Source organism: Dermacentor silvarum, chromosome 1 (genome assembly GCF_013339745.2).
Source record: "Dermacentor silvarum isolate Dsil-2018 chromosome 1, BIME_Dsil_1.4, whole genome shotgun sequence".
NCBI lineage: Eukaryota > Metazoa > Arthropoda > Arachnida > Ixodida > Ixodidae > Dermacentor > Dermacentor silvarum.
In genome coordinates this window covers 294,186,895-294,213,407 of record NC_051154.1, presented here as the reverse complement: position 1 = coordinate 294,213,407, position 26,513 = coordinate 294,186,895, and positions in this window count along the sequence as shown.

Genomic DNA, 26,513 nt, shown 5'->3' with positions numbered 1-26,513 from the left:
TTGCTGGAAATTGATTCCAAGTGCTTTCTTAGAGAGCTGTCGCCACTGCGGACCTTGAACCGTAACAGAGCACGGAAATTGCCGTCATTTTCAGCAGGCTCCTCAAGAGAAAGAGGCCCGGCGTCTCGATGTCCCCTCAAAGGTATACCTTGTCACCCACAGAAGATAACAGTGTCTATGATGGATCAGCTTTTTTCTATTTAATTCCCTTTGTGCTTGGGCTGAGGACTCCATTTTTCAGCAACTGGCTCGCCTTTGAGTGCTTCTAGAAAATTCGTCGCGTATAGAGCGGGCCGCCTTGTGGTAGTCACGCTCGTTGTGGCTTCTGAAATTTTCGAGCGCGTTCTTCCAACGTGGGAACGGAGAGAGGTCCAACGCACCAAGAACTTGGTGAGTCCCCTTGCCTTAACTTTCGTTTCCAAAAAGCACACATGTCTAGCAGAGGGCTCCCTCCTGATATTTGGAATACACCAGCCAGGAAAACATTTCTTGCCAGTGTGGTTGGAACTTCAGTTTGCCCTTACTAACTGAGGGAAAGCTGTAGTTAGCATCTGGCTTCCATGGCGTCATTAGCAAACGTCGTCTAGTCTCGTCGTCCTGCAACTCCTGGGTCTTGACCCGTTAACAACGTAAAGACCAATGTCGTTGTCAGGAATCGTGGTTTCCTTGCACGCATCATGCTCCGATAGGCTCTCGGAAGTTCTTTCGGCACACGAGTCGTATTCAGGCTGTGCAGAACTACACCTGGGAACTGTGTCTTCGGCGGCTGTAGCTTGTTCGCCAGTTGTCGAGTGTGCGCTGGGAAGAGCGTCACCTTTCGTGAAATAATCATCAAGCGTTACCTTACGGCGTTTCGGCGCAGCCATCGAGTGTTATAAAAGGGGGCTGATGAAGACACAACACGAACTACCCAGCAGTACGTGTAGGCAGCGTATTTCAAGGGGGCGACTTCGCATTGCGAGGAAGCGGCGCACTAAGCAGAGTTCGGGCGGTGACACTGGATGCGAGAAAAGAGAACTTTACCCATAGACTTTACCGATATACATGGCCGCTGGTAAAGTTTCGCCTTAAACACTAGCGCTCGTTTCTCCCCTGGCGGAAAGATTCGCGGGTATACATTTCCGCCGCTTCCCTTCAGGTGCCGGTAAGGTCGCGCTCGCGCAGTATTTTAGTCAGTGTGCGAAACAACTCTTGTTTGCGATTGCTCCCCTACGGAAGGCTGGTAGTTGCTGTTGTGTTGTTGAATCCCAAACCAGCAATGTACACACGAAGTGGTTGATGCCAGCAGTGACATTCCACCGACTCGCAACAGAATGCACAAAACAGACAGCCGACAAGCATGGATTACTGCTGTGCGCAGTACAGCGTATGTAAACTCTTGTTGCATACACTGACAGTTCTCGTCGGAGATCACGCGTCCTGAGAAATTGATTATGTGCAATATGCACTGAACAAGACCGGAGTTCATTCCTGCATCACTAGTGCGCCGATCAGTCGAGCTTCTGTGAGGTACAAGGCCGCTTCCTGTTTGCACCGGCGTAAGCGAAGCAGAAATGAGTTGCACGTACTACTTACAACTGCGTACACATGCCATATATATGCTCTGCGGTGAAATATTCTGTACAATTCTGAATCTGTTGACGTAAAGGCAAATGACGGTTGCACGCTCGCACACAGCGGAAGACAGTGACCTATGCACTAGCCGCAGGAAATGCAACACTCGTTTGAGGGGGCAGGGCGACGAAAGCTTCGAAAAAAAAAAAGAGCATTACGCGTTTTTGCAAGTATTTAAGTTTTCTAGCGGAAAGACGCAGCGAACAAGCTATTGCTATGTGAGTAGGTATAGCCTGGTCACACGTGCATTTTCACGTGTGTAGCCGTCAATGACTTGTGAAACGCACTTCGCCCCGACGAGGACGACGCCATCTAAGCTTAACGGAGATTAACGATTGACGATGTCTTCTCCCATAGGGCGGGTCGTCTCAATGATGTGTTTTCGAATACTGGTCCATTCAGTGGCGCGATGAGAGGCCGTTGCTCCAAACACCCACTGTACCTGTCGTACTTACTGTATTTTACTGCGCTTACTTTACTTTTATTGCGATAGTAATTATATGGACACTTCAAGCGGATTTCTGCCGTCGGCGTCGCCGTGAGGTTCCGTATAAAGTCCAAGGGCGATAATATATTCGCCGCGCGCCTTATGTGCGAGTGAAAGCGCGCGGGAGACGCGCGCTATCACGGAGAGCGAACGGATGGCAGAGAGCAAACGCGACTTTCGTCGCGCGAAAGGCCGTGGGGGCATGGGAGCTAGGAGACAGGGGGGGGGGGGGCGATGCTATCTTGCAAATGCGTATCTTGCGCCCGGTTGCAAATGCGTATCTTGCAACCGGGCGCAAGGGGAACTGGCGACGCAATCTCCCACGCGAAAGGAGGAAAACGGGAAGGCAGCCTGAGAGGGAGTGGGGGCTTCTACTTTGCCTCGTACTTTGTGCCGGGACGGGCTGCCGGTTTTGTCGCGCGCACCGTATCTTGCAAGCGATCTCCACATGGCTCTGACCTTTGTATGCGCCGTGCATTCGCCGCTCAGTTTCCGTTGAAGCGATAGACCGCACGGACTTTCGCTCGCGGCGGCGGCTGCGCTTGCTGCCAGCGTTTTGACAGTGGTTGTCTGCGGTCATCGAGTGTGATCTATTCATGTTTGCTTGTGCGCGCTGACACCACGCTTGTTAATTCAGTTAGTAAGCGAATGTGTCCAAGTCTATGCAGCCGATAAATCTACTATCCCTACCCCGAATAGCTCTCTGCTAATTTGCTATCGTAATTGATGCTGCGCCTTTCGGGCGAAACTGCGACATTTTTTTTACTTATTTCCTTCACAAGCAGACGCGCACGCGGGGAGGGGGGGGGAGGGGTCCCATGTCTGATATACATGTCTAGAGTCTGCTCAAATTACCGAAAATTATGATCGATCACGGCACGTAGAGAAAAGCTGACGCTTGCCCCCCCCCCCGAAAAATATCTCTGGCTACGCCCCTGTTGCCAATACCTTGCTATAGCCAATCGTTAGCCAATCAATAGCTAATTGCTAATCGGTCAATAATCAATAAATTCCGGAAACTGCTGGGGATGACTTGGCAGTGCTTAGCCTAGCCCAAATACGCCTAGCCCAAATAGCCAATACCTTGCGATAGCCAATCGACAGCCAACAATAGCTAGTCGATAATCGACAAGTAATCAATAAATTCGTGAAAATGCTGGAGATGTCTTGGTAGTGCTTAGCCTAGCCCAAATACGCCTAGCCCAAATAGCCAATACCTTGCGATAGCCAATCGACAGCCAACAATAGCTAGTCGATAATCGACAAGTAATCAATAAATTCGTGAAAATGCTCGAGATGACTTGGTAGTGCTTAGCCTAGCCCAAATAGGTGGCCAATACCTTGCGATAGCCAATCGATAGCCAAGCAATGGGTAATCGATCAATAATCAATAAATTCCGGGAAATGCTGGGGATAACTTGGTAGTGCTAGGTGCCGATCAGCTCCGCTCTGTTTCTTTAGCCCTGCGCCACTAGTGCAAACTACGCTAATTTTTCTTTTTTTAGTTGCTTTGGTGCGCCCATGAGTCTTGACAGCCGGTACCAAATGTAGTTTTAGCCAGGTGAACTGCTGTTTTTAACAAATGTCTTCTTAAAGTAACTGGTAATAAGCCTCATATCTGCAACATGAAGATACGTAAGAAAATTTTATTGATATCGTGTCATTTTACGCGCGCTTCTTGTTGGTGGAATATTGATCAGGGACAATGATCGAAGAAAACAGTATTAGAGTGAAATAAACCAGGTTTATTAACTGTGTGGGTGCGAAGAATGACCGATATATTTCTAGGTAAAAAAATCAAATGGTACATATACATATATATTCACGATATATATGTAAAGAGAAAAATATCAAATATTCTAAATCCACTAATTGGAAAAGTGAGAACTCCCGACCGGAATAAGCGCGCGTGTTTGCAGTAACAAACACACTTATTAGTGAATACTGCAAAAAAATCTCATTCGCAGAAATAATATTCATAGCAGGCAAAAACACCTTACATATATATATATATATATATATATATATATATATATATATATATAAATCAGAAGCACAACTTCGCGGCTATCTTAGGTTTATTTACCCAACAGTTTCGGTCGGTGGACCGACGTTTCAAGGTCGGACCTTTTCAAGGTCTGAAACCGACCGAAACTGTTGGGTAAATAAACCTAAGATAACCGCGAAGTTGTGCTTCTGATTTTTCTAAATACGCTTGGCCCATTGAAAAATCCAGTTACTAAATATATATATATATATTAATCATATCATAAGAAGCCAACAAACAATGACACCAAGTACAACATAGGGGAAATTGCTTGTACTTACTAATTGAATTAAAGAAATGATAAATTAATGGTAATGAGAATGGATGAACATACAACTGACCGCAGGTGGGGAACGATCCCACATCTTCGCATTACGCTTGCGATGCTCTTCCCATTGAGCTCTAGTTAGAGTTGTAAAAACATAATTATACCCCAGAAAGTGGATGGGATAACGGCGCCGCGGTAGCTCAATGGTTAGAGCATCGTACGCGTAATGCGAAGACGGTAGGATCGTTCCCCACCTGCTTCCAGTTGTATTTTCATCCATTTACATTTCCATTCATTTATCATGTCTTTAATTAGATTAGTAAGTACAAGTAATTTCCCCTATGTTGTCATTGGTGTCATTGTTTGTTGGCTTCTTACACACACACACACACACAGACACACATATATATATATATATATATATATATATATATATATATATTGTAATGAACGGAGACAGAGACACAGCACCCGTTCACTGGGCCGGCTGTTCTAACCTCCCCTCGTCGTCTTTTTCTTCCAGAGCCCGCCTTGCGAGCGCTCGCGGCCAAGTTCACTTCATCTTTACACTCGGCCACGCTGCAACTGAGTTAACGGCGCGCTTGCAACAAAGAAACTTGTCCAGGGTGTGAAGTCGTCGTTGGTGAGCCATCCAGTGCACAACCAGCTTCTCTGGCGGGCGGCACTGACTGTTGTGCGCTGGTCGCAGGTCTCCCTGACGATTGCCTTGCCACTCAACGTTATCAATTTTGCGTTGTCGCTCAGCGTTGTCAGCGTTGTGGAGGCTGTCCACGGATGGTGATGCTCTGCATGACTGGAGGGCATGATCGGAGCCATTCTGGGGCGGTGCTTCGTTGCGGTGGTTACTGTGCATTGGGCGCCGGACTGACCCTGAAGGGAGCACCTTGACACCTGCATGGATGCTACGCTTAACAGCGACAGCGCCGACAGGTGCAGCAGGGGCGTTCTCGGAAATAGGCGAACATGGTAATGGATGGCTCTGGTCAATGGACGCTGAAGCTTGCCTGGACGCCAAATCAGGATCTCTGATAGCAGGAATCGGGCCTGAAGGATTCCCACCGCCACTGCTTCTGGAGCCACAAGGTGTTGGGCTGGTTGCAGCTGAACACTGGAAGACACCGAAATGCTGCCACTGCTCCCCTGGTGCGGTGGTGGCCCCGGGCAACAGGCATCCCGCAGTGAAGGCTGCCCCGTGATGCCTCCCCTGTGACCGGGTACAAGTGAAACTTCCGAAGACGAGCACGAGGACGGCACCGGGTGGAGGGGGCTTGCAAGTGGCTGCTGCTGCAGCCCAGGGATGAGTGGGACAGGGCTCTGCGCCATTCGGTCCAGGCCCTGGTCGGGTTCTCGCTGCTTGAGACGCAAGTCAAACACCGCCTCGTAGACGGGCTGGCGGGCCACCTCGTTGGTGGATGGCGCCCCCTTTGCGGCAGGGGTGGCATGTGCCGGAGTGGGGCTTTTGCGATTATCCTCGGCCCTCAGCAGCCGTAGAGCCACGGCGGCTGGGTCCGTGTCCCAAGGGTCGCCGTACTGCTGATTGCCCGCATCGTCGCCGCATGCGTCTGCTTCCGCCGCCGCTGCGGATGCAGCTTCATCTGCTGTCTTGGAGGCCATGCTGCCGAGTACGCTATGGAAAGCGGAGGACGCCGACGTGGAGATGCTCGAACCGGAGGTCTGTGATTGATGCGGGGGCGGCTGAGGGATCGACTCGCTGCCGCTGTTGCTGAACCGTTGGTTTTCGGCGGCGATCTTCGATGACGGCGAGCCGCCGCTGATGCTCGGGGATGTAGGGGCAGCGCAGGCATAAGGGAGCGGGCGGAAAGCAGCTATAAGAGCTGCACTCCATTCAAGCCAGGACCCCTGCTTGATGCCGTCGTACTTGTCCCAAGCCTTGGCGGCACCGCAAAGACGGTTTGCCGCAACCTGCCATCTTTGTTGGTCTGGCCAAGCATGACGGTCACCCATGGCATTGATAGCGCGAATCCAAGGGATGGCGTCGTCTTCAAAGCCGCGAAACGTCGGAATTTGTATGAAATCCGGCTGCTGGTAGTCACAGCGTATCATCTCCGCCAGGCTACTTATCCATCGGCCCGAGGAACCAGGGCCGGTGTCCATGGACAGTGGGGTCGCTGTGGTAGTCGTGGCAGCCGGTTCTACCACAAAGGAAGCATCGACGGCATACCTTGGTGGCTGAGGAGTCGAAGGAGTGCCGGGCATGATATTTTCACCAAGGGAAGCGTGGACGGCCTTCCCAGGCAGGGCAGGTCCAAGACGGAGGGCCCGAAGCGCTGTCCCACCGTGTTCGGTAGAGCCGACGACGACAGCCGGCACCTGCGGCGCTCCCTGTTGAGGCGTTGCTGGGCACACCTGCCGCAGGATCGAAGCGGTAGCTCTCCGGAGCGCCGCGCGCAGAACTCTGCTGATCGGACTCACCGCAGGCATAGGGAAGCGGGCCGAAAGCAGCTATCAGAGCTGCGCTCCATGCAGACCAAGAAAGCTGCTTGATGCCTTCATAGCTTTCCCATGCCTTGGCGGCACCACATAGTCGTTGTGCTGCAACCAGCAATCTTGTGTGGTCGGGCCAGGCATGACGATCACCCAAGGCATTGATGTTGCGGAGCCAAAGGGTGACGTCGTCTGGAAAGCCGCGAAACGTTGGTATTTCCACGAACGCCGGCGGCCGGGAAGCGTGGACGGCGTTCCCAGGCAGGATGCAACCGCCGACGGACGCGAACGCGGTCGCCATACCCTGGAGCTGTTGTGTCAGCTCGGCGATGGTGTGGACGAGGGCATCAGTACATCCCTGTCCGAGAGCCGCCGAGGAGGCTTGGACGCCGTCCCGGGACGGTGCGGTGGGTACCTGCGACGGTAGGGTGGCGGGCTCCATACCGGGGGAAGCGTGAACGGCGTTCCTGGGAAGGAGGGACCCGGCACGCCGAAGTACCGTGCGAGGAACACTGAAGGCTGGAACACCTTAAGGCAGGTTCATTGCCGACTGCGCCATTGTAATGAACGGAGACAGAGACACAGCACCCGTTCACTGGGCCGGCTGTTCTAACCTCCCCTCGTCTTTTTCTTCCAGAGCCCGCCTTGCGAGCGCTCGCGGCCAAGTTCACTTTGTCTTTAGAATATATATATATATATATATATATATATATATATATATATATATATGCAATTGTTTAAAATCCCGACTCAAACCGTCTGCCTTCTTATTCTGGCTCCCTTTCCTGTGCTTGACTTCGAAGTCCTGCAAAATGAGACTCCATCTCAGCAGTCTCATGTTTTTTTTTTCCTGACATTTGCTTCAGCTAGGCAAAATGACAATGGGCGCTCTCGACCTTGAATTTAGTGTCCTGAATATATCATCCTAGCTTTTGAATTGCCCTGCATCTTGCGGTGTCAGTTTTCGACTGAGGTACAGCACGGGATGTTCTTCACCACTTTCTTTAAGTTGGGCAAGGACGGCACCTAGACAACGGTTGCCGGTGTGACAAGGGAGAATGAATTCTGTGCGAAAGTCTGGCGAGACAAGCACAGACCGCGAAGTCAAAGCTTCCTTCTCAAAACGATTCGCATATTCCGAATTCGGCCACTCAAATTGTCCTCTTTCGTCCGCCTTACGCACTAACATTTCCTTTCTCTTGTCCACAAAGGACACGCACTAAAAAAACACTTGCGTAAAAACACGCTTGAAACTACACGAAAATTAGAGCTTATTTCTAAATTCGTCCACGCACGCTCTAAGCGATACTCAAAACGCTGCTGTCTTATGGATACACGTGCGAGACACGCACCATCAGCGCTTTACCTCTATGTGTCCGCGCAAGACACGATATAAAGGAACGGTACTAACACTTACAAAACTGTTCAGTTAAACAACGGCTCCTCCAAATAACGCGTCTTATTACTTTCAAATATATATGTATATATATAGCGAACACTTCCGAAAAGTGAACGGATACTCAAGCGCGCCACTACAGGCTTCTAACAAACAAGCTAGACCTGACATGGCAAGCGTACCTCACACAAAAGGGAAGTCCATCTACTTTTACAAATATGACACATCGAGAAAACAAATTTTCAAAATTTAATGCGCGCCAAACCATCTCTTTCCGAATATCGGCGAGCTTCTAAAACAAGCAAGCTAAACAAAGCTAAAAATTTGCTTATCGCCTCGATCTATAGATCTGAAAGTCTAACCTGACACTAAAATAAAGAAGCAAACAACCTGTATCCACAAAACATGTATACCGCTTTTCAGGCTGACATAGCCTACGGTTGCGTCATTTTTTAAGTGGTACTCGAGGTGGGCGCGGTCTGAAAGCTTTTGTCAACGAGGGAATGCAAAGGGCACGCAGGTCATTACCCTCGTTGCAGACCCCGGACACTTTACGTACAGGCAACATGCCTTCTAGGCATCGCACTTCGAATTCACTGTCCTGTATGACGAATTCGCCTCGCCTTACCGCCGCCACGCTCTCTTGCGTCGTACACGTTGCGCCTCGAGAACTGAACGAGGGGGAACAAATAATAGGTGGATAGCAAAATCTCGGTTGTCGCAAGGGATTGTGGGGTACGGCGTATTCTGCTACAACTTCCGGCGGTTCGAGACCACGATGCCGTCTATGCCGCCGTCACTTCATGCCCATGCTTCACGCGCTTGTCTTTTATACACTGCGGAACTTTGGTGAAAAACCACGATATAACCACCGCTTGGCCGTGCCAAAACGTAGGTGTGAGCTATCGCTCCTTCGTACTTATGTTGACGCCCATAATAAGCCCGAACCGCATGAGAGCAATTTTGTGCGCGACGGCGACGAGCGACGGCTTCGAGCGTCGAAACGGGCCCTTGCGCGAACAGATCTCTTGTTCTTGTCGCTCGATCGCTCGGTTCTGGAAATGTAGACTTCGTCGCTCGGAAGTGCTATGAGCGACTATATATAGCCAATAGCGCGAAGTCGGAACTCGATATACATTAGTCAAGTACTACCGATTGTCGCACGGAACGAGCAAACGACTAGATTTTGAGACGTGTAAGGATAATAACGTAGTGCAAGACCTTTAGAAATATCAATGCTACTCTTTACACTTAAACACATCAACTTAAATTAATAAAGCACGCGTAATGCCAGTTTCGGCGAGTATTTGCTGCCTTCATACCGGCAACACCGGGGAGACGTCGCTCAAAGTCGTCGCTCGTCTCGTCGCTCGCATGCGGTACGACTTGTAGGCGACGAGTGAACGCGACAGCCATCTCCATCGGGGGGCTTGTCGCTAGACTTGTGTATTTTTATGTGGCAGGCATTTCATGCCCTAACGTGTTTGTGTCGCGTCAAATAGTCATAACGTTTATCAAGCGCAAACGTTTGTCGAGCGGATATAAACGTTCGTTAACTTATAAGTAGTTTTTAATAAATGGTAAGCCAACCTAATAAGTGGCTGTTAGTAACGCTTCCCATAACAAACGGTACAGTCGATCGCTTCGTCCGCTGTTCTGTCTGCAGCGGTGCCCAGCGCGCGCCATGTCGTCGGCTGCTGTGCCTTCGCAGTATCCCGTTTTTTTGTCAAGAGACGCATGTCGTGTATAACTGCAGAGAGAAAGCACTGATTTAAGTATCTGAAAAGTGCACGAATTATTTTGACGTTACCTCTCCTGCCTCTTTCGTGCAGCCTCAGTTGCCTTTTCATTGTACCGGAATGTAGACGGCACATAATAAATGTGCTGAGGATCCTTGCTGGGTGCACCTGTGTGTATTTAACTGATTGTTAAAAAGGGGGTATTTGTACTAGAACGTTAGTAGAGGAAGTTATTCGCCAAAACACTTGCCTGTGGCGAAATGATCTTCACATATTCTGGCTCCTACGTTCGGTACCCTCAGCTCGCCGTTCACGGTCGCTCGTTTGACGGCAAGTGCCCATTTACGTTTGTGCGCTTCATTCCATGGAAAATGAAACATTTTTTTTTTCCTTTCACGGAAGAGTTCGCGCACCCTAATGCCGAGCAGCCAACCATAATCACGTTGCTGAAGCGTGTTTTCTTCGCGAACAGAGAGAAATCGCACTGTAGAAACTGCTGACAAGGCTAAACGAAGCAACACAAGCGCTAACCCGCGAACCGGAAGTCGCTTGCTGACGACATCGTCATTTTGCTATCCACCTATTGCCCCCTGGCGTTCGTCCTCCTCCCCGCCGAACGTCGCTTTCTTTGCTTCCTCGTCTGGCGGTTCCGACACGCTCTGACTCGAAACGTTCCAATCGACGAACGCGCCTTTTTCCTTGCGCTCCCCACAGGGTTTAGTGACATTCGAATTATTTGACCGCGTTGTCTTTTCTGCCTCATTTCTTATAATTTGCGAGGCCTCTTAGCACTCTTTCTGGTGCTCATTTCTGAGTGCCTTCTTTTTCTTTCCGTTGGCTGCTCCTCAGCCTGACCCCCTTCCTGAATTTCTTTCGGGAAAATTGGAATGATTTCCACCTTCGGCTTAACTACATCCCCTTAGCTATCCGTTTCATCCGCTTCCTTTTCAGTTTGTTCAGCGTCGTAACTCTGCGCAGGTCTATCTTCCTGAATTTCGGTAGGAGAAATCGGAAAGCTAAAAACTCTTTAAGCAAGTGCTCGGAAGCTTTATATGGTCGTTATATACCGCCAGGATGTACGAACCTCGTATAAGACATGAAAATATGGAGAAAATTGAGATTAAGTATTGATTTACAAAGCTCATAATTATGCCAGAAACGCTAAGGTTTCGCCACACATTGCACTTAACATGCCCCCTGTTTTCACTAAAGGTAAACTCGGTGGTACGTAAAATTCTCTCGGGACACTGGGAAACATAGCTGATATTCTCGCTAAGACTAAGACTATCAAGTGGATTAAAAAAAAAACGTAGGCGTTTTGGAACACAATATAAGCTAACGTGACGTAAATCACTAACCAAGTGGTTTCATCTTTGTCTACTGCGCGTGCAGGTGACGGAAAAACAGTGAATCTAACCGCAGAGCGTAGAGCACTACTACGTACCTTGCTAATATGTTTTGATAATGGCAAATCACAGCTTAAATTCTACGTTTGCCTTCAGATTGTAAGGTTACAAATACAACACGATTAAAAAACGCAAATAACCAAGTTTTTCCAGCAGAAAAAGCACTTATTTTATATTGTCCATCAACGTTTCGAGTCCTAGACCTCCGTGCTAAGAGGCGGAGAGGTTTCATTTTCCCGAGGCTCGTCTTTCAGCCCCCTCCTCTCTCTCTCTCTCTCTCTCTCTCTCTCTATATATATATATATATATATATATATATATATACCGCCGTTGATATTAAGGAGAAAAATGGAGATGGACAGGCCATGTAATGCGTAGGATGGTTAACCGGCATAGGCGTATCTACCGGGGGGGGCAAGGGGGGCACTTGCCCCCCCCCCCCCCCTACTCTCAGAAGTGGGGGGGCAAAGCATGCCATTTGCCCCCCCCCCCCACTTTCGAAAGCGAGAACTTTCTGCTACACACTGGAAAGTCCAACAAACCGACAGCTGAAGCTAAATTTTATTTCTTAATAGAGTCACCACGTTAATAAATGCTTTTCTTTACTACGTATCCCCGGTTCGGGCAGCGACTATTGTGCCTCCTCGTGACGCGCTATAGCGGGCGACGCGCGAGATTCGCCATACAAGCTTGCACTGCGCAGAAGTCCTGGCGCTGGAGAGTTCCCGCAGTTACAAATTACCACCTAACCATACTTGAAAAAACAAAGCAATCGGCTTGAAATATTTAACCTTCGGGCGAGGGGAGAGGCCCGGATAAAGTATTTTAATCAGCGGCGCCCAACGCTGGGTGTGCCTTACTGCATGAAATGGTTGGATTATCAAATGCTGGAGCCATTGAATCTCCGTCCAGAAATAGTCTACGTAGCGTTCCAGTATAAATATATATCTTATCACCATCAAAAATCTAATCAAATCACTTAGAGGTGTAACTGCCGAATTTATTCTTTGTGTAATCACGACTTATCGTATATTTATTTATTTATTCAATCATTTATTCATGATACCTGAAAGGTCCCAAAACGGGACATTACATGAGGGGTGGGCACGTAGAAAAATGACGGGACAGGTTAGGTGGCGTGACTTGAAAGATGGTCTTCAATATCAGTTTTGAAACGGGAGAGGGCGATGTCAGAAGGAAGGCTATTCCATTCTCGGGCTGTGTGCAGAAAAAAAGAACGCTGATACGTGGTGGAATGGGCGCGTGGTAGATACACAGCATTGGGATGCGTATGGCGGGAGAAACGATGCGCTGTAATGATGATTTGGTTACCCGTGGGCACCGAATGAAAGAACCTAAAAAATAAAAAAATAAAAAAGACGAGCACTTTTGCGGCGGCAGGTGAGCGAGGGAAGACACAACCGGGATTTTAAGGCTGAGACACTTGTATTATAGGAGTAGTCAGAGAGAATGAACCATTCAAGGGAATTAATCATTTTAACCTGGTGGTTGTCATAGATGGCACTGGCATATTCTAGTTTAGAACGGATTAGCGTTTCATATGCAAGTTCATTTATTCATGATGCCTCAAAGGTCCCAGAACGGGACATTACATGAGGGTCTGCGAGGTGGTATGTTCGTGAAAGTGACCTCGGTCGAACGTGCAGAGCCATTTCAGTGCCAATAGAACACTTAACTGATTTTTTTCTAAAGGCCTGTATCACTTCTGCTTTTATCGATTTCATATTCAGGCGGTTTCTGAATAAGGGCTACCCCACTACTTGTTTCCCGGCAGGAGCACGAACAGCGGATATTTTATATTTTGAAGAAATGAAGACCACCTTATTGTCACGTGTTCCAAAAATTTGAACTGCGGTGGTTGCTTACGTACTCGAAAAACCGCTACTGAATACTCGCTTTCCCTATGCAGTTTTTATGTTTTATACAAGTTTTTGATCCCGGTATCCTCAGTAAACTATGCGGGACACGGTGTTATTATTTATTCGAAGTACGAAACAATATCCTGAGTGATGAGCGATAAATGTTTTTTTCTGTGTAGGTTCATTGCAAGCCTTTGTAGAAAGTTACATATTGAAGTGTTCCAGGGAGTCATACCGCCGCTTTCCCCGACTCCTAAAACAATTGCATGAGATATGGACTTGAATTTGCATGAAAATAGGAAGCCACCAAACAATGACACCAAGGACAACATAGGGGAAATTACTTGTACTTAGTAATTGAATTGGCTAACACTCCCAGGGTTAGTTCTATATAGTTGTAAAACATAAATACCCCAGAAAGCGGATAGGAAAACTGCTCCGCGGTAGCTCAATGGTGAGAGCATCGCACGCGTAATGCGAAGACGTGGGTTCGTTCCCCACCTGCAGACAGCTGATTTTTCATCCGTTTTCATTTCCATTAATTTATCATTTCTTTAATTCAATTACTAAGTACAAGTAATTTTCCGTATGTTGTCCTTGGTGTCATTGTTTGGTGGCTTATTATGATATGATAATAAATATCGGGCCCCTCGGTTCCCTTTCTTCTCGTTCATGAATATAGGAAGAATTTCAAGTGCAGTGCGTTGCGAAAATGTCACTTTCCTGGTTTAAATGCAAGTGTTGCAGATAATTACTAAACCCTTGTTTTCCCATTTGTTCCCGTGCACCATACGGGATGCGTATAGGTTGCTTCTCCGGTGTCCTCGGTGAGGTAAACAAGGCATCTTGTTTATATCTGGGGATAACGAAATTTTCTAACGAAGATGTGTATTGATGAATTACTGTTTTCTTTAGGTTCCAGCAAGAAGTGCTTCAAAGCATTACACGGGGACAAGGTTTAAAACGGAACACTAATATACGGGTAACTTTTCAAAGTATGCGATGTAATTACAAGAAACTGAAACATTTAGTGCAACTGTTCGAAAAAAAAAAAAAAACAGCTTCACTAAAGATCGGGTTGTAATTCACCAAGTTCGCTCACCTCTGCCGTCTTTTTCTTTTTAGTATTGAGAGTAATTTATGTTCATTGTACTTCGTTCTGTATAACCTCGACAGTGCTATTACGTTAACTAGCGACACATTTATGCTGTAGACACCAAGTAAAATCCTTTAATTAGTAAAACTGACTGCAACAAATGTGCTTTTTTTTTGTTTGTTTTGAGCTGCACTGCTGCTACTGGGTCGGATCAGGGACCTCTGGGCACTCAATGCCATTTTTCCCTGCATCACATATAGATTTTATAGCGACAAGAAATAAATGCAAATTCAAATAATTTTTCGGGCCTCGATGGTTCACCATGTGTTATTGACAAATAGGTATATTGTTACAAATAAAAATACCTGACAGATGCATTTCCAGGCTTTTTCACTTGTTATACTAGTATTTCTATATATATATATATATATATATATATATATATATATGTGTGTGTGTGTGTGTGTGTGTGTGTGTGTGTGTGTGTGTGTGTGTGTGTGTGTGTGTGTGTGTGTGTGTGTGTGTGGAGAGAGAGTCAGACCTGCGGTTTGCCCCCCCACTCCAGAAATAGTTGGTACGCCTCTGTTAACCGGGGAACCATTAGAGTTACAGAATGGATACCAAGAGAAGGGAAGCGCAGTCGAGGACGGCAGAAAACTAGGTAAGGTGATGAAGTTAGGAAATTTGCAGGTGCAAGTTGGAATTGGCTAGCACAGACAGGGGTAATTGTAGATCGCAGGAGAGGCCTTACTCCTCAAGACATAAATATAGGCTGATGATCTATACAGGGTGTTTCAGCAAACACTTTCAAAATTTAGTTAAGGTTGCCTGTGGCATACAGCGCAATTCTAGTTAATGAGCTGGTCTACTCGAAGAGGCGGACATCACTTGCACAAAAAATTGAAATGCATAATCGACTAATTAAGAAAAATTCACGAATTAAGTTTTCAAATCATTACCTGATGGCCCATATTGCAATTTGCAAATTGTAGCCATGGAGTTCGCGAGGCTGATCCACTTAGAATTCATTCTCAAGATGACACCAGTTTCGAGATATAAATTCCCGAACTTTGCGGAGAAATGCATTGGTGTTCCAGCTAATTTTGAGCTTCAATGCATGAAGTGACGTTTTTTTAAGAACCTAACTGGAACGCCAATGCATTTCTCCGCAAAGTTCTGGAATTAATATCTCGAAACTGGTGTCATCCCGAGAATTCGTTCCAAGTGGATCCGCCTTGCGAACTCCACGGCTACAATTTGTAAATTGCAATATGGGCCACCAGGCAATTAGTTAAAAACTTAATTAGTGAATTTTTGTTAATTATTTGATTATGCATTTCAATTTTTTGTGCAAGTAATGTCCGCCTCTTCGAGTAGACCAGCTCATGAACTAGAATTGTGCTATCGGCCACTAGCAACCTTTAAGAATTTTTGAAAGTGTTCGCTGAAACACCCTGTATATATATATATATATATATATATATATATTTATATATATAACGGAGGTTTATTGGACGAAAGGCCGATGACGGGTCGAGCGTTTCACCGAGCGCAATCTCTAAGCTCGAGCCTCTGAAGCACGCGATGCTGTTGGCATTCCTGCTGCTTAAGTCCAGGCCTTCTTCTTCATTACAATTGACCCATCGAAAAAAGGAGCCATTCTCGCCACTTAGTCTCAACATGAGACCACAGAATCATGATACGGCTTGAGCCGCTGGATGTGGACGACTTCGCGGTTGCGACGACGCATGTCAGAAGGCGGTGTCAGTGGCTCTACGAGGTAGTTGACGGGAGAAGTTTGCTGCAAAATGCGGTGTGGTCCATCGTATTTAGGAAGAAGTTTTGAAGCAAGTCCTGGTGTGCAGTTCGGTACGGACAGCCAAACGAGGTCTCCCGGTAGAAAAGTTGGGGTCGAGTTGCGGGCATCGTGTTTTGTCTTTTGGCGACTGTGATCGTCCGAAGTGAAGCGGCTGGCCAACTTACGACATTCTACAGCTTGTCTTGCGGCATCCAAGGTTGGCCTGCATTCTGATGCGTCTGGGTGGTAGGGCAGAATGGTAGCAATTGTATGAGAAGGATGACGGCCATAAAGAAGATAGAAGGGGGAGAAACCGGTAGTGGCTTGCGTAGCAGTATGGTAGGCGTAGGTGACGAATGGAAAAACTAGGTCCCAATTTGAGTGGTCGGATGCGATGCACATAGCGAGCATGTCACCAAGGTTTCGAATAAAAGAGAGAGAGAAAGAAACGTGGTGGGAAAGGCAGGGAGGTTAACCCGAAAAGATTCTGGTTTGCTACCCTGTACTTGGGGAAGGGGAAATGAAAGGCGGAAAAATGGGGAAGAGAAAAAACAGTCGCAAACAAAATTTCAAAGAAAAAAAGGAGGAGGTTGGAAACATCTGTGAAAACTATAGTCTGTCAGAAAGTCCACTCGATCGCAAAAACTTCAAGAGTGCCTTGACTGACTTGTTGTGCGAGGACTGTATAGGCCGGTGTTCCAGGACTGTCTGCTCCGAAAGCGGCCGGTCGTCAAGACGTGCCAGCGCGGTCGCGAGTGACTGCCTATGTGCGCTGTATTGGGGACAGTGACAAAGTACGGGGTCGACTCTTTCCTCGTCGCCGCAGTGGTCACATGCAGCACTATCCTCCCACCCGATGCGGAAAGCAAACGACTTTGTAAATGCGACACCAAGCCAAAATCGTCAAAGTACCGTTGTTTCGGGTCGGGATAGTCCATGTGGAGGTCGAAGTCGAAGACAGGGGTCCAGGTGATGCAGACGTGTGTGTTGCAAACTATCTGTGTTCCACAACGATTGTGTGGCATCGTTTGCAAGCATCTGTTCTTGACAGCGGGATTGGTTCCTGTGCGCCGTCTTCATGGGCAGATCTGGCAGCTTCATCGGCATATTCGTTGCCCATTACGCCACAGTGGCTAGGGAGCCACTGAAAGGTGACGTCGTGTCCTTGCTCGACGAGGCGATGAAGGAGCTCTCGGATTTCGAGGACTAGTTGTTCGTAGGGTCCACGGCGTAAGGCGGAAAGCAAGCAATGTAGAGCTGCCTTGGAATCACTGAAAACACTCCATTTGTTAGGTGGTTCATCACGAATTATACGAAGTGCGCTACGAAGAGCAGCAAGTTCCGTGGCTGTCGATGTCGTCTGGTGTGATGTCTTGAACTTCAAGGTGGAGACTTTCGCAGGACAAAAACCCTGATCATGCAGAACCTTCCATGGTGGTTGAACCGTCAGTGTATAGATGGGTATGATCACTGTATTTTAGATGCGAAGCATCTTATGGTCGAGGCTATGTCACTCCCTCCCTCCCTCCCTCCCTCCCTCCCTCCATCCATCCATCCATCCATCCATCCATCCATCCATCCATCCGCCGTGCGGCGTCCACACCCCTACTGCGCATGCGCGATCCTCCCCCTCCTCTCCTTGTCTCATCTCCTCTCCTCCCTCCTACCCTCCTCTCCTCTTCTTGTCTCATCTCCTCTCCTCTCGGCATTCCTCCTCTCCGACGCTCCTCTCCTCTCCGGATTGCGCAACGAATGGCAACACCTACGGCTCCGCGCGCGATACTGCGAAGCAGCTTAGGTTAGAGGCGCGACGGTAGGCGCCCCAGAGGAATCGGCAACAGTCACCAACGCCGCGCGCGTTCGGTGCGAACGCGGGCACAACGCCGACAGCGTCGACAACAGTTCTGTGCGTTGCTGGTGTTGCTGCATGCCCAAGTTTATACAGCTGATAAACTACCTTGAGTCGACCCCAAGGTCTGCTTCGCATACTACTCAGGGTTCCCTTACGGGAAGATGGTGTAATTTTTTTTCGTACAGCATGATTAGCGAAAGTTGCTTGAGAGCTGGTGATGAGAGTTCGGCTTTCGTTCGAATTCCAGGCACTGTCAGTCGAACTTGTGGCTGAGCCAAGCACCAAGGAGGAAACAAAACTCTCGTTACAGCTGCGTAACATGATGGAAGGTATATACGATAAGGCAGTATCGTCTGACAAAAAGAGGCACGTGGTCGGTCTTCTGGCAGTGAGGCTAGATAGTGGGAAGGAGCGCGAGCAAGATGCCTGACGTGTGCTCTAAGCGCTTCCATAATAATGTCAATCTTGGCTGGGTAGTCAAGTGCAATTGCAATGGTTTCTGATGTTGATGTACATCGTGGCAACCCTATACAGACCCCAAGTGTCTGTGCCTGAGCACTTTCAATTGTACGGATGTTAGTTCTACAGGTATTGGTGAGCACTGCCAAGCTGTACCTCAGATACTCGAGAAACAGCATCCTGTAGAGTTGCATCATCGCGTGCACTGAAGTACCCCAAGATTTTCCTCCAAGAAACTTGAAGAGATGAGAGATGGCTGTCAGGCGCTTCTTTAAGTAGGTAACATGGGGACTCCAACAGAGGTCACGATCGATGATTACCCCTAAGAACCTGTGCGTTCTGATGTAAGAGATATTTTGTCCATCGATGGATATGGTGTATGGTGTCATTCGTTTCTGGCTAAATGCGACCAATGCACATTTTTTGGGGGAAATCTTGAGGCTTTGTTCACTAAGGTATGTCGTTATCAGCGCCGCAGATTTTTGGAGCCTTGCACGTACTTGAGGACGCGTCACGCCAGATGCCCAGACGCATATGTCATCCGCATATATTGACAACTTCACCGTATTTGGTAGGTATTCTGCGAGAGCAATGAGCACAAGATTGAAGAGTGTTGGGCTCAACACTAGAGCACTGCACGGGCCGATTTTTGCGGCCCGGGACCGGCCCGGGCCCGTTTTTACATTGGGCGGCCCGCCCGAGCCCGATCAAAATTTTTATGGCGAGACCCGGGCCCGGCCCGGGCCCAGAAATAATCTACGTTACCCGCCCGGCCCGGCCCGCCACCCCTTCACCTTAAGCCCGAGCCCGGCCCGAGCCCGGCTCGAAACCGGCCCGAACCCGGCCCGAGACCGAAAAATACATGTTTTTCAGAGTTGAGAAGCCCGAGAATAACTCGCAGAAAGCCCAAGCCCGGCCCGGGCCCGCGTCAAAAAACTTGAGCCCGGCCCGGGCCCGGGTCAAAAAGCACACGCCGTGCCCGAGCCCGGCCCGAGCCCGTGAAAAAACTGCTCTAACCGGCCCGGCCCGGCCCACGGGCCGGGCCGGGCCCGGGCTTTTAGGTAAGCCCGAGCCCGTGCAGTGCTCTACTCAACACATCACCCTGTGGTACTCCACGGTGTGTATAGTGTTGAGAAGTTGGGCCGTCTTCAGTATTCACAAATAGAGACCGCATATGTAAATAACTGCGTGTCCAACGAGAAAGCCGACCGCCGAGGCCAACCATTTCCAGAGCCTCTAATATAGCCTCATGAAGAACATTGTCATATGCTCCTTTCATATCGAGGAACATGGCGACAGATAATCGCTTACGCGTATTTTGATGTTGAACGTAAGTAACCAAATCGATGACTTTGTCAATGGAACAGCGGTGACGTCGAACGCCAGCCATTGCCTCTGGATAAACTTCATAGCGTTCCAGGTACCATTCAAGTCTGGCGAGGATCATTCGTTCCATCACCTTCCCAATGCAACTAGCCAGCGCGATTGGGTGGTAGGAAGTAATCTCTAGAGGAGACTTGCCAGGTTTGAGGAGTGGTACCAGGCGGCTGGTCTTCCATTCTTGAGGAACGTTTACATTCTCCCAGGACTCATTGAAGATGTTCAGCAGGGCACTTCGCGCTAGTTCACCGAGGTGGCACAAGGTACGGTAAGAAATACCATCTGGTCCAGGTGACGACGACCGATTACAGAGGGCAAGTGCCGCGTCAAGCTCTTGAGTGGTGAACGGCAGATCCATGCGTGAGTCCCGTGTGTCCGGAACGTAGTCAAAGGTAAGGGAACTTGATCCCGCTGACTGGCGTGTAATCATGGCACAGAAATCTTCCGCTACGTCGAGGTCTTGTCGGCGTTGGAAAAGTGCAAGTGCCTTGAATGGGTGCGAATAAAGCGTTCCGTGGAGCCATTGGTTTGCGGATGATAGGCGGTGCATGTGCGATGAACAATAGCGCATTCAGCGAGCAATTTTTCGACGACTTCAGACAGGAAGGCGCGGCCTCGATCGCTTAGGAGTTCACGAGGGCCTCCATGACGAAGCGCAAAACGACGCAGTATAAACGTGGCGATTTCCTGCGCAGTAGCGGCTGAGAGGGCAGCAGTCTCTGCATAGATTGTCAAGTGGTCAACGGCAACTATAATCCACCGGTTGCCGGACGTCGTCAAGGGAAGAGGCCTATATAGATCAATACCAACGCCACCAAAGGGTTGAGATGGGCATGGCAGGGGTTGGAGTTCACCGGCTGAGAGGTGCGGCAGAGATTTGCGTTGCTGACATTCACGGCAAGAACGGACGAAGTTCCGAACGAAGGTGTACATACCTCGCCAGTAGTAGCGGACTAGCGGTGCCGTACGTCTTGAAAAGGCCGGCGTGGCCACACTGGGGGTCCAATTGGAAGGAGGAACAGATCGCTGATCTCAAGGCTCTCAGGATGACTAGCAGCCATGTACGTCCCTCAGGGGCATAGTTGCGCCGGTACAGGAGCTGATCACGGATCCCAAAATGCGGAACCTAGCGCCGAAGTGCTCGAGAAGCCGGAGCTGTTGACGTATCCGAGAGAAGGTCGAAAAGTGATGCAGTCCAGGGGTCATTGTGTTGTTCGGCAGCAATAATGTCGAAGTCAAAAGATGACAACGTGTGCTCACAGGGGGACTCACGAGTGACCTCTGGCGAAACCGGTTAGCGGGAAAGAGCGTCAGCGTCGGAATGCTTCCGCCCTGAAGGATACACCACGCGTATGTCATACTCCTTGATTCGCAGGGCCCAGCGAGCGAGGCGGCCAGATGGGTCTTTTAAATTCGAAAGCCAACACAGCGCATGGTGGTTGGTCACTACGTCAAACGAGCGGCCATATAAATAAGGGCGAAACTTGCCAAGTGCCCAGACGATGGTCAAACACTCCTTTTCCGTGACGCTGTAATTGCCCTCCGCCTTGGTGAGCGTGCGGCTCGCATAAGCCACGACGTATTCTGCGTGGCCAGGATGACGCTGTGCAAGCACAGCACCATGGCCTACACCACTTGCGTCGGTATGAACTTCAGTAGGGGCTTGAAGGTCAAAATGGCGAAGAATAGGTGGCGTCGTGAGAAGACGGCGCAAGGTGGAGAACACATGGTCGCAGGCAGGGGACCACGATGAGAGGTCTTTGGCACCACGAAGCAGTTTCGTGAGGGGTGATAGGATAGAGGCGAAGTTTTGAACGAAGCGCCGGAAATAAGAACACAAACCGATGAAACTGCGAAGTTCTTTCATTGTAGTGGGCTTAGGAAACGCAGAGACGGCTCATAATTTCTCGGGGTCTGGAAGAATGCCATCCTTATACACAACGTGGCCGAGGATCGTCAACTTGCGTGCGGCAAAGCGCCATTTCTTCAGATTAAGCTGCAGACCGGCGTTGGTCAAGGAACTGAGTACGTGCTGAAGGCGGCGTAGGTGTGTTGCGAAATCAGGGGCCAACACTACGATGTCGTCAAGGTAACATAGACAGATCTTCCATTTAAGGCCGCGCAAAACGTTATCCATCATCCTTTTGAATGTAGCAGGAGCGTTGCAAAGTCCGAAAAGCATGGCGGTGAACTCATATAGGCCATCTGCCGTAACGACGGCAGTTTTCGGGCGATCGGCCTCCGCCGTCGGGACCTGCCTGACCGCAAGTCTAATGAGGAGAAAAACTCGGTGCCTTGTAAGCAGTCCAGAGCATCATCAATGCGCGGCAGTGGGTAAACATCTTTCAGCGTGATCTTGTTTAGGCGCCGAAAATCTACACAGAAGCGTACGGAACCGTCTTTCTTTCTGACAAGTACCACGGGAGAAGCCCGTGGGCTCTGTGAAGGTTGAATTGATCACACCTCGACGGAGCATGTCGTCGACCTGGTCTGCAATGACGCGGCGTTCCGTAGCGGATACGCGATAGGGACGTTGGCGCAGCGATGAGTGAGAGCCAGTGTCGATGTGGTGCTCGACTGTTGATGTGCGGCTTAAGAATTCTTGGGCGAAGTCGAAAGAAGTTCGGAAGTGCTGCAGAATGGCAAGAAGCTGGGATCGCTGCGAGGGTGTCAGAGCCTCGTCGATGAATGAGGTGAAGACATCCGTAGATGTTGGGTCAGGAGCAGAGAGGACGCTCAGGTCAAGGACGGCCGTAGAGGACGCCTCGTCGGGAACGAAGACAATCTGCATAGAATCGACGGTCTCTACGTGGCCAAGGCATTCGTGACGAAGCAATGTGAGCGGGAATGAAAGTGGGTTATAAACGGGCATTGTGCTGAAACCAGCGGCGAGGTCAAGAGTAGCAAAAGGTAGATTAAGGGCTTTTCGGGCAACGAAGAGGTCGGACGGCGTGAATAAGACCGTTCCGGAGGAGATAGCACCACATGAGAGTGGCACGAGTGCTGACGAGCACGACGGTATACTGGTGTCTTCCTTGACTGCAAGTTTAGCGGCAGAATGAGTATCTATGAAGGCGAGGTCACTGAGTTGGGAGAATTCAACCTCAGCGCGAGCGCAACCGATTACAGCATTGTGGCAATACAGCAAGTCCCATCCTAGAATAATCGCGTGGGAGCACGATGGGAGTACTACAAACTCTACAGTGTAAATAACGTCTTGAATCTTCACGCGAGCTATACACGCTGCGGTTGGGTCGATGGGTTGAGCACTTGCAGTCCGAAGTGACAATCCAGAAAGAGGCGTCGTCACCTTACGAAGTGATCGGCAAAATTTGGCATCCATAACAGAAATTTCTGCACCGGTATCGAGTAGAGCGACTGTAGCGACACCTTCGACAAACACGTCAATAATATTCACAGGTGAGGAATGAGGACTTGGGCATTTAGAAGCTGGCGAAGTTTTTGACTCGGGAACTGCGGCGTCTAGTTTCCCTCGTCGTTAGATACGGGCCGCCGACGCATCGGTGAAAGACACCAGCGACGCGGGGATGGCAAGCGGCGATGATCGAAACGAGCAAGATCAATCGGAGTATGAGTTGGTAGTGGTTCGGAAGGAGTGTAGTGAGCATTGGACTCGACCGGGTAACGAGGCGCCTGTAGATCATTGCCGATCGTTTGCACACGGCGGCAGAACCTTGCGACGTGTCCGGAATATCTACATGCGAAGCATATAGGCCGATTGTCGTGCGTGCGCCACGGGTTGGCAACAGGAGGGCCGACCCAGGAGACAGGAGGAGGAGGACGGCGCATGGGCTGCTGAAAAGGTGGTACCGGCTCGTGGCGTGCATGGCCTGGCAGCTACCGCAGCATAAGTGAGCGGAGCGCCACAAGCGGCTGCTGGGGCGCAACCGGCAGTGCTTCAGCGACTTCCCCTTGAATGACGTTGCGCAGAGTGGAAGGCAAAGGACTGGCAGGCACCTGGGTGAAGGGTACCAGGGACAGCTGTCGGGCGACTTCGAGCACAAAGGCTTTGATCTGCGTGGGCAGCGACGCCTGGTCGGAACCATGTGTCCAGGCTGGAGATTGACGCATCGGTTGCAGGAGAAGGCCTCGTCAAAGCTCGCTGCTTGCGTAGCTCTTCGTAGCTCTGACAGAGGGTAATAAAGTCGGCAACACCGTTCGGGTTCTTGGCCAGGAGCATTTGGAACGCATCATCATCAATGCCTTTCATGATGTGCTTAATTCGGTCCGCTTCCGACAATGGTGGCATTGACGCGTTTGCACAGATCGACAACGTCTTCGATGTAACTGGTGAATGTTTTACCCGTGTCCTGCGCGCGCGTGCGCAAGCGCTGCTCAACTCTAAGTTTGCGGACGGCAGGACGGTCAAATACATCTGTAAAGGCTGTTTTGAACGTAGACCATGTTCGGAAATCCGCCTCATGGTTCTTGAACCAAAGATTGGCCACGCCTGCGAGATAGAAAGTGACGTTGGTTAGCTTGGTCGAGTTGTCCCATTTGTCATGAGCGCTTACCCGCTCGAAGGACGCAAGCCAATTTTCAACGTCGTTGTCGTCGGTCCCGCTGAAGATGGTAGGATCCCGCTGGCGGATAGCCCCAGCGCAGAGAAAGGGCGGTGACGGGAGCGTCTGCGGTTCGGCGTCTGGCATGGTGGAAGGTAGCGTCCGAGTGCGCAGTTCCAGGATGGTAGCGTTGAGGGGTACCCAGCCCCTCCACCAATTATAAAGGAGGTTTATTCGACGAAAGGTCGTAGACGGGTCGAGCATTGCACAGAGCGCAATCTCTAACCTCGAGCCTCTCCAGCACGCGATGCTATTGGCAATCCTACTGCCTATGTGCAGGCCTTCTTCTTCATTACAATATATATATATATATATATATATATATATATATATATATATATATATAGAGAGAGAGAGAGAGAGAGAGAGAGAAAGAAAGGGGCCTTTCCCCACCTTTCTCTAAATAGTTGGTACGCCACTGTGGAGTTGCCTTTTGCCGCCGCTTTCACAGTGAGGCCATGCTACCAGCACTATCACTTAGATGATCGAGCCGTTGGCGTTTGAAAGTTTTGAAACACTAAATGGCAAGGGACTGCAAAAAAGCGAAAATTCAGCGGACTCAGCTCCAGTTGACATCTACGTAATGCGAAGCATTCGAGGTTTGGTAGAGAATGGTTCTTGTGAATCATATTGTAACGATGTTGAGGAACACAGGTTAACAAAACAACGACATTTATGAAGGGCGAAACTGTCCCCACGACTAAAAGTCACTGCGGTAGTGAAGAATGCCCGGCAGTCGCGTTCTAAAACTGGCGTCCAACTGTCTTCTTTCTTCTCGAGTGCTGCCTCGTGCGCATGGCGCATGCGAGCCGGGTCCAACCGGGTGCTCGTGCCACGAAGATCGCTGCCTGTTGTTGCTGAACGACACCACGGAACGGCGTGCACATGTGTCCAATACGAAGGGCGCGCAACTTGAATGTGGCCAAGTTGTCGCGGCATTATCCCCCTCCTTAACGCATCGGCCCGATGCGTGAGAGAAAGTAGTGGTTCCTGTGAGCTCTCACTTTTTTTTTCATCATCTCTCGTGGTAGGGTTTCATGCGGACGATATGTACAACTTCCGTGGGGTTGAGCCGTCTTGAGCTCTCGTGTCCAGTGGATTTCACTTCGTAAGTGACGTCGCTTATACGACGAAGTATTTCGTAAGGGCCGAAGTAACGGCAGAGAAGCTTTTCCGACAGTCCACGGCGTCGCACTGGGGTCCATACCCACACCTTGTCACCGGGCTGATAATGCGCTTCTCTACGTCGCTGGTTGTACCGGCAGGAGTCTATGCGTTGTTGGCGGCGTATTCGGTACCTTGCCATCTGTCATGTCTCCTCGGCTCTTTGCAAGAAATCATCGAGGTCAGATGTGTTATTGTTTTCTTCATCTAACGGCAACATAGCATCCAAAGTTGTGGTTACTGCTCGGCTGAATACAAGTTCAAATGGGGCGACTGGTGTTGTTTCTTGAATGGCCGTATTATATGCGAAGGTGATGTACGGCAAAATTTCGTCCCACAGCCTATGTTCAACATCGACATTCATCGAAAGCATGTCAGCCAGTGTTCTGTTGAGGCGTTCAGTTAAACCGTTTGTCTGCGGGTGGTACGCCGTAGTTCTCCTGTGATCAGTATGTGTCATTTGCAACAAGCATTTCATTAGGTCCGCAGTAAAGGCTGTTCCACGATCGGTAATAACAACTGTGTGAGCGCCATGCCTGAGCTCGATATTGTTGACAAATAATTTTGCAACTTCGACAGCCGTTGCACTGTACAGGGAATCAGTTTCTGCGTAACGGGTGAAGTAGTCCGTGGCCACAACTATCCACTTTTTACCTAATGATGATGTTCGGAAGGGTCCAAGGAGGTCCATACCGACTTGTTGGAATGGGGCTTCTGGTGGCTCTATTGGCTGGAGGAAGCCTGCCGGTTTTACGGATGGAGTCTTGCGCCTTTGACACTCGCGACAAGTCTTGACATGGTGCTGCACGGATGCTAATAACTTAGGCCAGTAGTATTTCAGACGAATCATGGCGAATGTACGGCTCACGCCCATGTGT